The sequence below is a fragment of the Passer domesticus genome, chromosome 10 (assembly GCF_036417665.1).
Source record: "Passer domesticus isolate bPasDom1 chromosome 10, bPasDom1.hap1, whole genome shotgun sequence".
In the NCBI taxonomy this organism is placed as follows: Eukaryota; Metazoa; Chordata; class Aves; order Passeriformes; family Passeridae; genus Passer; species Passer domesticus.
The window spans coordinates 29,909,031-29,922,773 of NC_087483.1; the positions used below are offsets into that span (position 1 = coordinate 29,909,031).

The 13,743-nt window shown below is 35.4% G+C and overlaps 1 long non-coding RNA gene across 7 annotated transcripts in view; it reads left to right on the top strand.

The window, feature by feature from the left end:
- LOC135309066 (uncharacterized) overlaps positions 1-13,743 on the top strand; it is a 63,349-nt gene that overhangs the window by 13,751 nt on the left and 35,855 nt on the right. Inside the window, exon 4 of one of the 7 annotated variants that reach the window (XR_010369363.1) lies at positions 2,864-4,410. The exons of the other annotated variants lie outside the window; for them this stretch is intronic. This is a non-coding gene — a long non-coding RNA (uncharacterized LOC135309066). Of the gene's footprint in view, positions 1-2,863; positions 4,411-13,743 lie in introns of those variants that run through there. 7 annotated transcript variants of the gene reach the window in all.

Genomic DNA, 13,743 nt, shown 5'->3' on the forward strand with positions numbered 1-13,743 from the left:
AGTTTCAAAGACAACAAATAAACACCTTTGTATTAACCTCACAGTCTGGCATCTTTCATGGAAGCAGGTCTGAAATCTGAGATTGCTTGTCAGAAAGTTATTTTGCCTTTTGTTTGGTTTTTTGACATATTCTATTGTTCTTTATTTTAAAATATTTTAGTCTTTTGAAAATTAATTTTGAGTTCCAGCTATGGAAATAGCCTGATACATTTGAGAGGGCTGTGAGGAACAAGCAAATCTGGATGAAGGCAGGAATGATAAGCTAAATCTGTTGCAATGAAGAATTAGAAAGCTCTGATTAGTGAATGTGAATCTATTCAGCATGAGTCTTAGGAATTATCAATATTTAAATTAGAATGTATTCAACCAGTGTCACATTTGAGGTAGACCTGTATTAGAGAGATATTGCTTGTTTTGGTCACATTTTCCTACTCTTCTCTCTCCTTACTCTTCTTCCTTCCACTGATAGATAGGCTTGTGTACTTTTGGTTTTCTAGCTCCAAACCATGCTGTTTGCAGCTTGACTCCCTCTCTTCCAGTGTTTTGAGATGAAATACTGAAGGAAAGACTGGCAAAGAACATAAAGGCATAAATTTCCAACAATAGTACTCAGTACAACACTGGGACAACATTGTGATGGATAATGGTGGTAGTTAATGAGAGTATCAGTAGATTTGGAGCTGTCCTGACTGATCATGACCTTGTTCTGATTTCTTTGTAAAGTTGGTGAAGTTCCACATTTCACTATTTGCTACCAGCCCTACTCTAGCTCTGTATCAATCCAGCCACCTCATGGGTAGGTGATAGCTACTAATTGCTATGGTTTGGATTTCCCGAGGATCTTAAAGGAGTTGTGTGCTCCTGGAGATGATTTAAAACCAACAAAGTAAAACGTTACCAAATTAAACTCAACAAAGATAAAAACAGTAATGGAGTGAGAGACTGCTCAGTAGGGCATCTTGATTTGTACATGTGTTATCAGTGTGTGCCTAATTACTTATGCCCTTTACTTTGTCCTTGAGAAAGTTACAAGAGCTGCTAGAAGATTGCTAGCCAGAAAAATAGTTCACATTTCAGCCTGAGTCTCTGCAAAATGTTGCTTTTGAAAGGAGGGTGAAGAGAAAAAAAGCCCAACGTATTTTAGGCAAAAAGTGTGAGGACAGTCTCTCCAGCTGTAAAAGTATGTGTGTGTGTGTATATATATATGTATATATGTGTGTGTGTGCATAGCTCTAGTTTGCAGCTCATAAATAGTTCTGAGGAGAACATGCAGGAAATTTTAGCAGAATGCTAGGCACTCTGCTATGGCTTATACAGCAAATCCCTGACTGGTGCTGCACTAAGGATGCTGACACACGTTTGCATGCATGAAAGCTGATTTTTTATGTCCATAGCAAATTGCTTATGAGAGTAAAATAATTTTTGGGTGACAAAGTAAGAGTATATAGGGGAGAGAATGGAGCAGAAGACAGGGAACTTAGCCCTCTCAGTGGAGGATTATTTAGCCACTTGGCTTTACTCTCAGCGGTCAAAAGATCATTCCTTTTCAAACTTTAATGAAAGAAATATAGTTTGATGTTTTCCTCATTCTGAGGCTGCAAATGAATGTGACTGTTGATATTGAAAATACCTTGAGGTGCTGAAATGTGTTCTATCGAGTGTTGTTTTGTGTCTGGTAATACTCATCAGAAGAGGATCTGAATTTCAATGCATTTTTAGAGGACTTGTTGATCACTTTTTTTTAACACTGCCTCCAGAATTTGATGATAGATCAGTACAAATATGGGCTGGAGGATGCTATGGCAGATGCAGTTGGAGATGATTAGACTTGTAATTTTGAATATGGTCTTTCGTAGCATGCATAAGCAAGGACCTAAGCTTCTGAAAAGATATTTTAGGTAATATTAAGATTTTCTTCAGTGGCCATAAGAAAATTACTGGGGAGGGAGGAAATTTTTGGACATCTTTAATATTGAGTAAAAGGTTAAACTGATTAAATTTAATATGTACCTTGAGTAATAAAGCTTCTTTTTTAAAGAATTTGTTGCTTTTCTGGGTTTTATTGCTTTTTGGGGTTTTTTTTTGGTTTGTTTTAAAGCAACAAATTCTGTCTAGTTTCCATCACTAAGGGAATTTCAGTTTAGTGGTTCTGATCTCCTGAGAAGCAAAAAAGGTGCCTTAAGAACAGGGTAAACAAGCCAAGCACTTTGGATGTAGCCTTGAAAACAAAGTTGAGAACAAAGAATAAAAGAATGGCATTATTTGCTCTGAAGAAAGGTCACAATCTGTAAAGCACTGAAGAATTCTCTGTTTTAATACAAAAATGTGTAGTTTAAGGTGATGTTTGTCTTGAAGCATTTTATAACTGGGACAGCATGAAACACAGGCATCTTTCAAAAAAAACCTTGTAGCTGACAAAAAAAAAAATAAATCAGCATTCAAGTTCCCCAGCATTCAAGGCAGTTTCTCAGAGCATGTTGCATGAAACTTCATGTCTGCTGAGCATCATTAATGCACACTCTGTAAATCCCTGGAGGCTACCTTGCTTTTCTAGAATTAGGGGCTGAACAAGGAGAGACATTGTAAAGAGTCCAAGTAGAATGGGGAGAACCTCATAAATGCAATTTGAGTCTCAGGCCTGTCTGCCTTGGAGGAGGAAGAATGATGCTGAACCTGAAATGTGTTTATAAAAGCTGTTCAGAAAAAAAGCCCTCCAGAGTAACAAATTAATTTTGAGCCATCAGAACGGTCAAAAAAATTGAGACATATTTTCCATAAAAAACACAGACTGTGGTTTTCCAAATATTCTGATCAGCCCCCTCTGTAGTGAAAAAAATAATCTCCCATTATATCTTTTTATTAGGCATTGAAGATGTTGTCATATGTTAAGATCAATGTAATTTCTCCAAGATTTGCAATGAAGGCATCTGATCAGGGATTTGGAGATGGACTCTTGTGTTCTATGTCCTCCTCAGTTGCCTGGAGCAGTGTATAACTTCTGATGCAGTACATGCCTGATAAATGACTGGCCAGACTCTTAATTGCCCTTACTTATTGCCAAGGGCTGATGGCTCTGTGCTATGTTAAGAAGATAAATATGTGGAACCTGTCTGTTGCCTCGCTCTTTCATCAGCCCAAAGAAACCATCAAATGCAACCATTCTAAGATGTAACTGTGTTTTCTGCCAGGGAGGGACAAAGGATGTGAAAGAAGACAAATAAATGGTGAAGGAAAGTGTAGTGCCCAGTTTAGCAGCCCAAAGGGTCATGTTGGGTGGAGAGCCAGGCACTTCTTGGAAGTAAGGAAAGGAAAAGAGTGTTTCTGTCTTCCCAGACCCTGCAGGACTGGCTCTGATCTGGGATCTGTGTTTGAAAAAACATGTAGGAATACAGCGTACTATATATAGAAATCAATCTACAGGAATTTTGAATGCACCCAATCTTGAGGCTTTCTGACTCTATCAATCAGCTTTCCCAGCCTGCTTCCTGCAGGAATTGGTGCACTCTGCAGCGCTGCTATAGCATGGCGCTGTTTGGCATGAGAAAGAAAAATCTTGATGGGATTGATTTTGTAAATTGACTGACTTCTAAAAAACACTGTAAAGCGTAGTTCATAGAAACAAAATACCAATGAAAATTCAAACCCAAGAACAGAGTCCTAGAGGCTCTGATGTGTCATTGATGCAAATGACTAGAAGATCCAAGGTTTAAGGAAATTAAAATGTCATGCTTCAGTTCAATTGGAGTGCTTAAAGGTATGTTTATTTCCCACTATTTATTCATGAAATCTTTAATATGCCAGCAAATGTCAAGGTAAGTGTTATTCTTGTTCATTAAAACAGTTTTTTTGATCAATGCTTTCATGATGTGCAAGGAGGAAACAATCTTCTCCATTATTTTCTATTTTGACAGACAAATTATTTTGCTTATACCTTCAAAGAGATCTGGTGATAACCAAAATATCTCCTTTGCCATATATTTTAAGTATTCATTAGAAGATCTGAGCAGTCAGTGATTGCTCATGAGATAAACTCTTTATAGAGCAATAATTACAGTGGGAAATAGAAGATACCCAAGCACTTCTTAGTTTACTTCATCTGTCTTTTCAAAATGTTGCACACAGAGGCTGGTAGCTCTATGGCAAACCCCCTTCATTTTCATTTTCTTTAATAGTTAAGTGAAGACCAGGTCCTTCATAGGATGAATCACTTCTTTCCAAGAAGAAGTTAAAAGTTAAAAAGTCCACACAAAAATAACTTTTTTTTCAGTTGGGTCTCAATTTGTCTAGAAAGAAATGTATGTTGGCAGAAAATACAAAACAAACCATCTCAGGTTTCCCAAGAAAAGAATAAATTTTATTTGCTTATACAAAGCTTTTGATGTCAATTAAAGTGCATGAAGATTTGCTTTATTTAATAATCCTCACTAATAACCTGGTATAAAGTTTTGAAGACTTCTGCAGGAAGTTTTCTTGAAGTAAACTATTTGTATGCAATTAATTGGGACTTTCGCATCATTCAACTGACTAATAGTCGACTGAGCTGCCTATGACATATTTATTTATATCTCACTTTATATCGCCATTACTTGGAAGAATTATCAGAACTGTTCTGACAAAGCTGTTGCTTACACAATAACTACCAATCACACTTTTACAACAGTTCTGAGCTGCCAAAGTCAAAGCAGTTACTATCATAAAAAGTGAGTGAAGGAATGAGGTCTCTGACTCATTGCATGATTATTGGTTTCTGGGAGGAAAGAAAAAAGGAAGAAAAGCCTGTGATTGATTGATTCGTAATCAAAGTTGGATAGATGTAAACTTCCTAAATACTGAACTACTCCCCAACCTTTTTTTCCTGAAAAAACAGAAAATGCCAGAAAATGAGAGAAAAATTAAATAAGAAAAGGGGTATACTTTTTAATTATGCTTAATATTTGAGGCCTTTTTTGAATGCTGCTAAGTTTCACAGAATTTACTGGTGGATCTCTATGAGTTGCAGGGAACAGCCTGACTCACCATTGTCTGCACCACAGGCTTCAGGGGAATGTCTCACATATTGTCACTCTCTGGCTGCAGTTGCCACTGTGCAGAGTGCATTAAAAAAATACAATAGCAACATCTATTTTTAAGCCGACGGCAAGAGAACCATTTGGAGGGAAAGAAGTCTAGAGATAGCAATTTGAGTTCAGCTGTACTCTGGAAGCTAGGAATTTTGTTAAATAAATCACAAAGATTTCAAATGGCCAAGCATCATAATCATCTCAAAGTTCTCCTCATTTCTTGAAGTCAGACTCATCTTTTGCATTTTAATTAACAATTTACCATAACAACATCTAGGTTCCATTCTCTTTAGTAAATCAGACATTTTTTCCTTTAGTTTACAACTAACATCATCTGTGATGTTATATTTTTTCCCTTCTTTCAAGCTGTATCCCCAATTCATCTCTCTCTTCTCTGGATCAAGTGACGTATCTTTTATTTCAGTGCTGGAGTTTTGAAAATTATGATATGGATATTGAGCTCTATTGGGATACATTAGCTATTCTGAGCAGGTGGCTGTGAAAGTTTAGCTCTGATCTATGAGTATTATTGCATTATAATATGGACAAAGCTTTTTTTAGATATATTTGATTTTTTTGTGTATAATTCATTGTAAACCTCCATTCAGACCTCAAAAGCTAATGAGTTGTCAGATTAAATATTGTAAGTTATTATTGAAGGATTAGATAACAAAGCACAGAACATCACTGTGCCATTGTTTAAGGCTGTGTTATGTCTTGAATATTGAACACACTTCTGTCCATCTCATCCCAAAGGATTTAACAGCATGAGTAAAAGTACAGAGAAGGGCAAAAAGGCAGATCAAAAAAATTGAATGGCTTATATAGACCAAATGCTGAGGAGAAAATAGAAAAGAATTTTAGAGTATGTAGTAGGAATGCATGAACTATAATAGGAAAAATGTACACAGAATGTGTATTCACTATCTTACAACACAATAACTAGGAACCACTGCAATCAAAAGGTAACCAGATTAAACAAACAAATATTAGCTTCTCACCACAGTGACTGGTTCAATTGTGGAACCCATTGGTGCAGCAGGTCTGAAGGACAAAGAAAAAAAAATGGATTTGAAAGGAGAGAAAAGAAACTAATGGAACAAAACTCTTCAGAATGCATCTTCATTTGACTGTTGCGACACAGGTAGAGTTTAATTCCGAAAAGGTGCTTTGTCTCTGGTTGGGAAATACTTCCTGCAGTATCTGGAGTTTTTTTCCTTTTCCTCAGTGCTGGAATGAAACGAAGGCAACCATGGAAATCAGTTAAAGTCAATAGCAAAGATGAAGTGATAATTTCAGGGCTGCAGTGATGGCAGAGACCAAGAGTAAAAAAGTTTTTTCAAAGATGTCTTTAATGTCTTTATTAAGTTTTTAATGCAGATCAATCTTTCTTTAAAAAAAAAAACAAAACTAAAAAATACCCTCAAAAACCATCCCTCCCCCAACCCCCAAAAAAACCAAACAAAAAAAAAAGCCCACCAAGAAACAACCAAGTTTCTGAAGCATCAGCTCACTTAATCTTAAAAATTAAATTTGACACTGACTTTTTTTTAACATGACTTTGGCTGTTTACTTAGATCACCAAGCTTTGCAGCATTTTTAGTACTGCAATCTGTATTGATTTCTCTCTGGCTTTTATAAGGTCACTAAAAGTGAGTATCACAATATCATAGCCTCCATGCATAATTCAGCATTTGTTGACACAGAAGGCAGCCAAATAAAGGCAATTTGATTGCTTTTAGAAGAAATTCAGAGACCTTATTTATAGAGTTGGTGGATAAAACTCCCATTCTGTTTGTCTTAGATTAAGAAAAAATAAAGGGAAGATTATTTTAAAAGAGTTATCTGCTTAGAATACCACCCTTACACCACAGTATTTTCTGTTGTTTCCCAAATTCTCTCTTGAAGATGATTAGCAATCTGTTAAAATATTTTTTGTCTTGAGGAAAGATTGTTCATATGAATCAGTTTAGCACAAAATTAATAAAATAATCTATACTTGTTTATGGAGATTTTACTGATGAGGAGATTCTTTCCTCAAATAGCTATTATGAGTGACAAAATCCTGAAAAAAAAGTTCTTTTTCAAAAATGAAAGAAAAAACCTCCGAACCTATTCATTGACTCGAGCAATTCCTCCATGCTGTAAATCAAATCACAAAATTATTCTGCTCTAAGTCATTGAGTAATTTGGTCCTCTTTCAGCTGCATCTCTACTGCTAATTAAACTGCTTCAGTTGGACACTGAAGGCCTCTACATCCAGAAAATATTAGTCCCAACACTGAATCTCCATATAAATCGCCTGTTAAGGACCCCAAAAACCCCAAGCTGCCAGACTGCTGTGAGAAATTGGACTCAGCACATGCTAATTACAACAACCGAAACACACCAGGGCATTCTCACCCTTCAGGAGCACGGGCAGTCAGCTTCCAGCAGCCAGAACATTTCCAGATCATGCCTGCACTTTTCATTTATTACTGAAAGAGCTTATGCTTTGACACAGAGGAAGGTATGGTAACAGAAACATACTGCAGTTAGAAATGTTTCATTAGAGACTCGTTAAGTTTTCTGAATTAACACCACTAAAAGGTCTACGATTTGGATGATAATCAAATTTGAGCAAGAGGCTCTAATCAAAATAATCTACAGGCTGGTCCTGTTCTAATACTGGGAAGAATCCCTGTAAAAAGGGCAGCAATATTGCAAAATATGAAGATGTGCTGGGCAAGTGCTGATGTCCCATGCTCCCTGCCACAGAAATCTTGAGTCTTGTTTTACTTTAGTATACTAAGCCTTTAGTAGTTCAGAAGTGTTTTTTTTTCCTTACAAATCTGGTTTTTCAGCTCTTATTTTGAACTCTGGCTAAAAGAAACTTTAAAAATTAACTGTGACCTGCAACATAGTTACAAGGAAACAGATGCTTTTTCTTTTAATGAAACGTGTGAAATAAGACAATTTTTGGTGCCCTTGGAAGGGAAGCTGAGAACTCCATTCCTCAATATTTTTTTCTTATTATTTCTTTCTGACCAATATTAACTAGCTATTACTTGGGCCCCTTGGGAATTCTGATTAAGGCAAACTCTTATGCAAAAATCAATCTTTCAATGGCAAGCTTTGTTAATCTTCCAAATCCAATTTCCATTTCTCACATTCCAGGTTTATTGATTATATGTCAAAATTCTCAAGTCATCTGTAGGGCTAATAGAATTACTCTGTGTCTAATAATTTAATTGTTTTCAAAAACAGATGTGCCACTTCCACTGAATGCTAAAATTTTGTTGAAAATATCTAAGGAAATGGCAGCATGCACTCACATAATTATCCAAAAGCATTTAACTACCTAAATTTTCAAATGGAACTGCAGTGAGATGGTGAGCTTAAAGGGGTGACAGGGTAAGCAGACTGCATCATGTAAGTGAGTCAAGTAAGGTCCTGTTTCTGCAGCTTTGCCACGGGAGACTTTCAGTTCCAGTCACATTTTGAGATCAGCAACAGATATTTTCTTATGAAGAAACTTTACCATAGCCCTAAGTGAAGTTATGTTGTATTTAAATGGATATGAATGGCACAAATACAGAGAAAATGAGAAGGAAAAATGGCTTGTCTGTAATTATAGAAGCAAAAAATCAAGTACCTGCAATTCTTTATGCATAACCAAAAGTATTATTTGAATTAATTTATTTAAATTAATGAAACTGAGACTTATTGGAATGATTGAAGTCACTGGCATAGCTCACACATGTGAGCAGAGCTTATTGGGGGAATGAGAAGAAAGAGGGAGGGTGTGCACCTGTGTGTGTCAAGCAATGATGGGAAGATGCTTAGTGGTAATCTCCTAGTGCAAGGTGGCCCTGGTGAAAAACTGGGTGCTAAAGAACCAAAGAAATCCTCTCAGCACTATTGTGGAACCCATTTAATTTGAACCATCAAAACAAGAAGATCAGGTAAAAGGTATTTTTAAAAGCAGATGAAAAGTAAAGCACAGCTCAGGACTTGCTGCTAGCAAGGGTATTTGACCCCTGGCCTCTGCAGGGAATGAGGCACATCAACACTCAGGTAATTTTTTTACAGAAGGCAGACAAACCCTTAGAGGAAGGCTCTGCAGGTTTCATTTAATCAAGTGGTAATAACCCACTGAGGATATCAGTGGAGAAGATAATTTGGCGGAGAGTGACCACAGAGAATGCACAGGGCTCACCATGGAGGAAATAGGAACAAGGAATAGCAAGGCCCAGCTCTATTATCCTCACCCACTCAGTAGGTAAGGCTTCCCCAGTAGCTACTGCCCCCCAGAAATACATGTTGTAATTTATTTTGACCATAGGAAACCTTCTGATATGTTCTCACATCGTTTTCTCAAAATCAGATAAGGAAGGGTTTTTTGATGAAACTACCACAAGGTGGATGCAGAGGTAGTGGCTAAAAACTTACTTTCTCTTTGGACAGCTATCAAGGACTCTGCTGTTCTTACAAAAGTACAGGAATTAAATTGCAGGAAAAGAGGCTGAAATTTCAGTCTGGAAAAGTATGTGGCAGTAAGGATTGTGAAGCACTAGAAGAGCTTTGATAGAGAAAAGATGGAGTGTTGTTTGCTGTTAAAAAACCCTAAGAATTGTGTAGAGAAACAGATCAGAAATTATTTGGGTAAGGATAATGTCACTGTGGTTTACCAGAAGGGATAGAATGAGCACTTGAGGCGTTTGCCAAGCCTGTAGTTGGATGATCCACTGATTTTTCAGGGGCATGCAATAGTCTGTTCTAGATGTTTTTCCATGGTTCCCAACCACAAAATTTGGGATTTTCTACTTGAGAGTATTTTCAAACATTGACAATATAAATTGTTCGAAATAGTAATGTTAAATTTTTGGTTTTAGATATCCTTGGAAAGTATACAAAACAGGAGCACGAGACAAAAAAAATACAAAATACTAAGTTGTAAACAGAGTATGCAATCGATTCTCCCAGCCAGAGAGGGTTCAGAATTCATAACCCTGTTCAATAATTCACAAATCAATTAAAATAACATTATTATTCTCTCTTTCCACTTAGCAGTAACGATATGTAAAGGTCATTTGCCATCTAGTTAGGGAAAAGGCAGCAATTAACATCAGAGTAAAACCAGAATATTCATTTTCTGTTACACAATGTAAGCGTGACATGATTTTCTACTTGGATGGAGCCCTCAGCAACACCAGGGCTGAATTTTCACCTCACAGACAAATTAAGGAAGAATTTTTAAAATGTTGCACTGACACTAGAAATGTTGTAGTTTCTTGTACAAACACTGGGATTCAAAGATGTCAGAGGTGATTGGAAGCCTGATTCCTTTCGCCTTAAATGTCAGCAAAAAGACTTTTAGGAATAGTTCTGAAATATAAAAGAAGATGCTTTTTTCTACGTGGTTCACTTACACTGCTGTAAGTGAGAATTCATGTCAGTACTGGGCTAGGAATTGAAGAATTAATGCTTTGTTTCTGGAATAGGGCTTCTTAAATTTATTTATTTAATTACTTTTTTGGATTTTTTTATTTTTAAAATTTATTTTCAGCTTTTTTATGTTTATTCTATTTTTATTTTTTATTATTAATTTCTTATGTATTTATTATCTGCATTTTTACTTTTAAAGTTTTTTTATCTACTTTATTAGTTTCATTCTTTATTATTTTTTATTTATTTTGTTTTTATTTGGTTTTTAAATTTTATTTCACTTATTAAATTTTTTGGTTTAGATTTATTTAGTCTATTATTTTATTATTTTATTTTAATTTTTAGTTCATATGTAGTTATAATTTTTCTTTCTATTTTTATTTTCTAATTTATTTAAATTCTGTGTTTTATGATTTATTTTATTTAGTTTTTTATTTATTTTATTTTATTCACTTTATTTTGTTATTTTTGTTTATTTTATTTTGGTTTATTTTTTAATTTTTAAATTGTTACTTAATCTATTTTTATTTTGTTATTTTTATATTTTTTTTTCTTTAATTTCATTTATTTCCTTCCATTTTGCCTCACTGTTACTGCAATTTCCTACTCTTCATTCAAAGATTTTCAGCAGTTTCTGACAAATTTATGTTGAGTATTTGGTGGCTTTTTGTGGCTCAAAAAAAAGAGAAGAATGGCTGTATTTTTTCCCAGTAATAAGTGTTCTTTCCAGCAAACCACAATATTAATGTTTATGCTTTCAAAAGTTGCTAATTCTGCATAGGAAGCAAGGGGTAAATTTGATCTTTTGCTAAAAGTATGTCATTTAGGTGGTGTCACTTTCAGTCTTCCATCTTTCTGGTTTCAGTTTACTACCACAAAATGTTTTGAAAGCTGTTAACCAATTTGTATTGATACATTTCCCCTCAAGGATACTAAGTTTCTTCTTTTTTTAAGGAAATAAGAAGGGGAATAAAGGATAATATTTATTAGTATTGTCTGAGACATGACCTCAGCTTTATTAGCTGATGCCAAGGAATCCACATGGGCAAATTCATATAAAAGACCACCAAAATTTTGGCTTGGTTTTCTATTAGAAAGTCTTAGGTAGATTCCAGTCTCTATAAAACTGCAAAATGTTGTGTTTTTTCAATCCCTACTGTGTCCTGGGTATAAAATATAATTTAGGCTTCTCCCACCCACCCCACTGTAAGAATGTAAACACAAAGAATCAGATGTCAAACAAGAGTTTGCTCATTCATCTCTAATGAGATTTCTTTCAAAAACAAACCAGGAAATGCTTTCTTTGTGAACTCCATGATTTTCCAAATACAGAGTTTAGAGACACTGAACTCTTTTGAAAATGTGGTGTCACATTTGTCTTTTTCTTTTTTAGTGACACATTTAACAAATGTTAAGCATTTCTGTCATTCTTATGTTAGCATATGAAGTGTGAAAATTAATTTTACTTGCTAATTGTAAAGGTAATTGGTTTGGGGGTAGCAACTGTCACTCCATCATGGAGAACAAAACCCAAATTCTGTCTTCTGTGAGTCTGCGGGAAGAGGTAGCATGGAGGTTGTCTGGAAAAATTAATTTGTAAATTAATTGTAAAGGACATATAAGATGAGTCTTATGAACCCACCAGTTGAATTTGATGAAGGAGCAACATTTACTTCTAAAAATATTCCTCTTCTAGAATGAGATTAATGAGACTACTGCTGTATATTGCTATTGCAGAAAATAACCCTTAAGAGCAAACTAGAACCCACAGTGGGATCTCCACAGAGTGAACAGAGTTGATAAAACAAGATCTGTCCTTCCCTTATCTACTACTGAAAGAAATCTGTGTGTAAACTGTGGGGAACAGTGAATGCATGAAGAATAATGTAAAGTTTTTTCTGCAATCAGTGCCTAACACATCATACTTGGTGCATTACTGAGATGTCAGTTCTTTTGATTAGTTCACAAAATTGGTCTCAGTTGTGCAGTGTTAAAAGACACCGGCTTTGTGCCACTTAGCTTCACCCACTGAGATGGAAAGAGCTGCCCTGCATTTTGTCTCCAGATGAATTTTCCTAGCTCTCCTCTTGTAAAGGTTGCAAAAATATTATCGTCAGGGTCATAGGTGGCCTGAAACTATTTTCTACTACTACACCTTGATCTCTTTTGCTGTTTACTTGCTGCTTCTTCATCTCCATCTTATATTTACACTGTAAACTATGTGGGTTAAAAATCACCTTTGTATTCTGCATTTTCACATCACCTAGCATCAGTCCAGACCCAAAGAAGGAGTAATACAAAATGTTGTAATAAATCATTTACTATATGTGCCCTCTTTTAAGCTGTTGGAAGGTCCATCTCCCAGTAAATTATATGGGAGAAGATAAGATGGCAGAGATGAGAGAAGCAAAGAGGAGGCTCTAGGAAATGAATATAAGAATTTCTTACATTGTTCTCTCTGAGCTCTAAACAGTGTATAAATGACTAAAAGGCAGAGAACAAAGCCAGTTGTTTTAGAGAGATTAATATACAGTGATGGAGAGCTCAGACCAAATTTCACTGAAGGCACATGGACGTTTTCCTGTTATTTTTGTTTGGCTCTAGGTCTGATCTTATTAGCTCCAATAAAAAACCACCTCAATAGCTTTGCCACTTATATTCTAGATAATCTGAACATTCATGTCTGGAGGTTTTATTATTTTCTTGAGCCAAAATCCTGAGGAGGAGGGATCCTTTCCTCATCAGTCCAAGATGATTTTAAAATGTAAGCCACCTGGGCCCATGTCTTTCTACTGGGATCTTCATAATTCCCTGAATCTTAGTCTTTCAGGGCCACCAGCACCCAACTTTGTAAAGAGAAAAAGAAATATTCTCTCCTTACTTTGGGTTTGGCTTTTTTTTATTTTTAGGGGGTTTTTTTATTATTTTTAGTGGGGTTTTTTGTTTTGTTTTGGATTGTTTTTATTTTGCTTTGTTTTGTTTTTTTTTTGTTGACCATCTGTTTAGTTCACAGTGACTTCAACTTAGGCTGGTTTCAGTGGCTGTCCTACCTGCTCAGCAGTTCAGAAAATCAGCCCAGTGGCTTTTGTCTCCTTTTTCTATCTATAAAAATAAATGTTAAGTATTTGGCTATGAGTAATAACGTGGTATTAAGAATAAAAGCTTTATTGGTCATTGTAAGTGCATTCATTATAAAGGCTTTGCAGAGACACTAAATTCAATTATATGTCCAAAACTAAACAGAAATAAATATCTT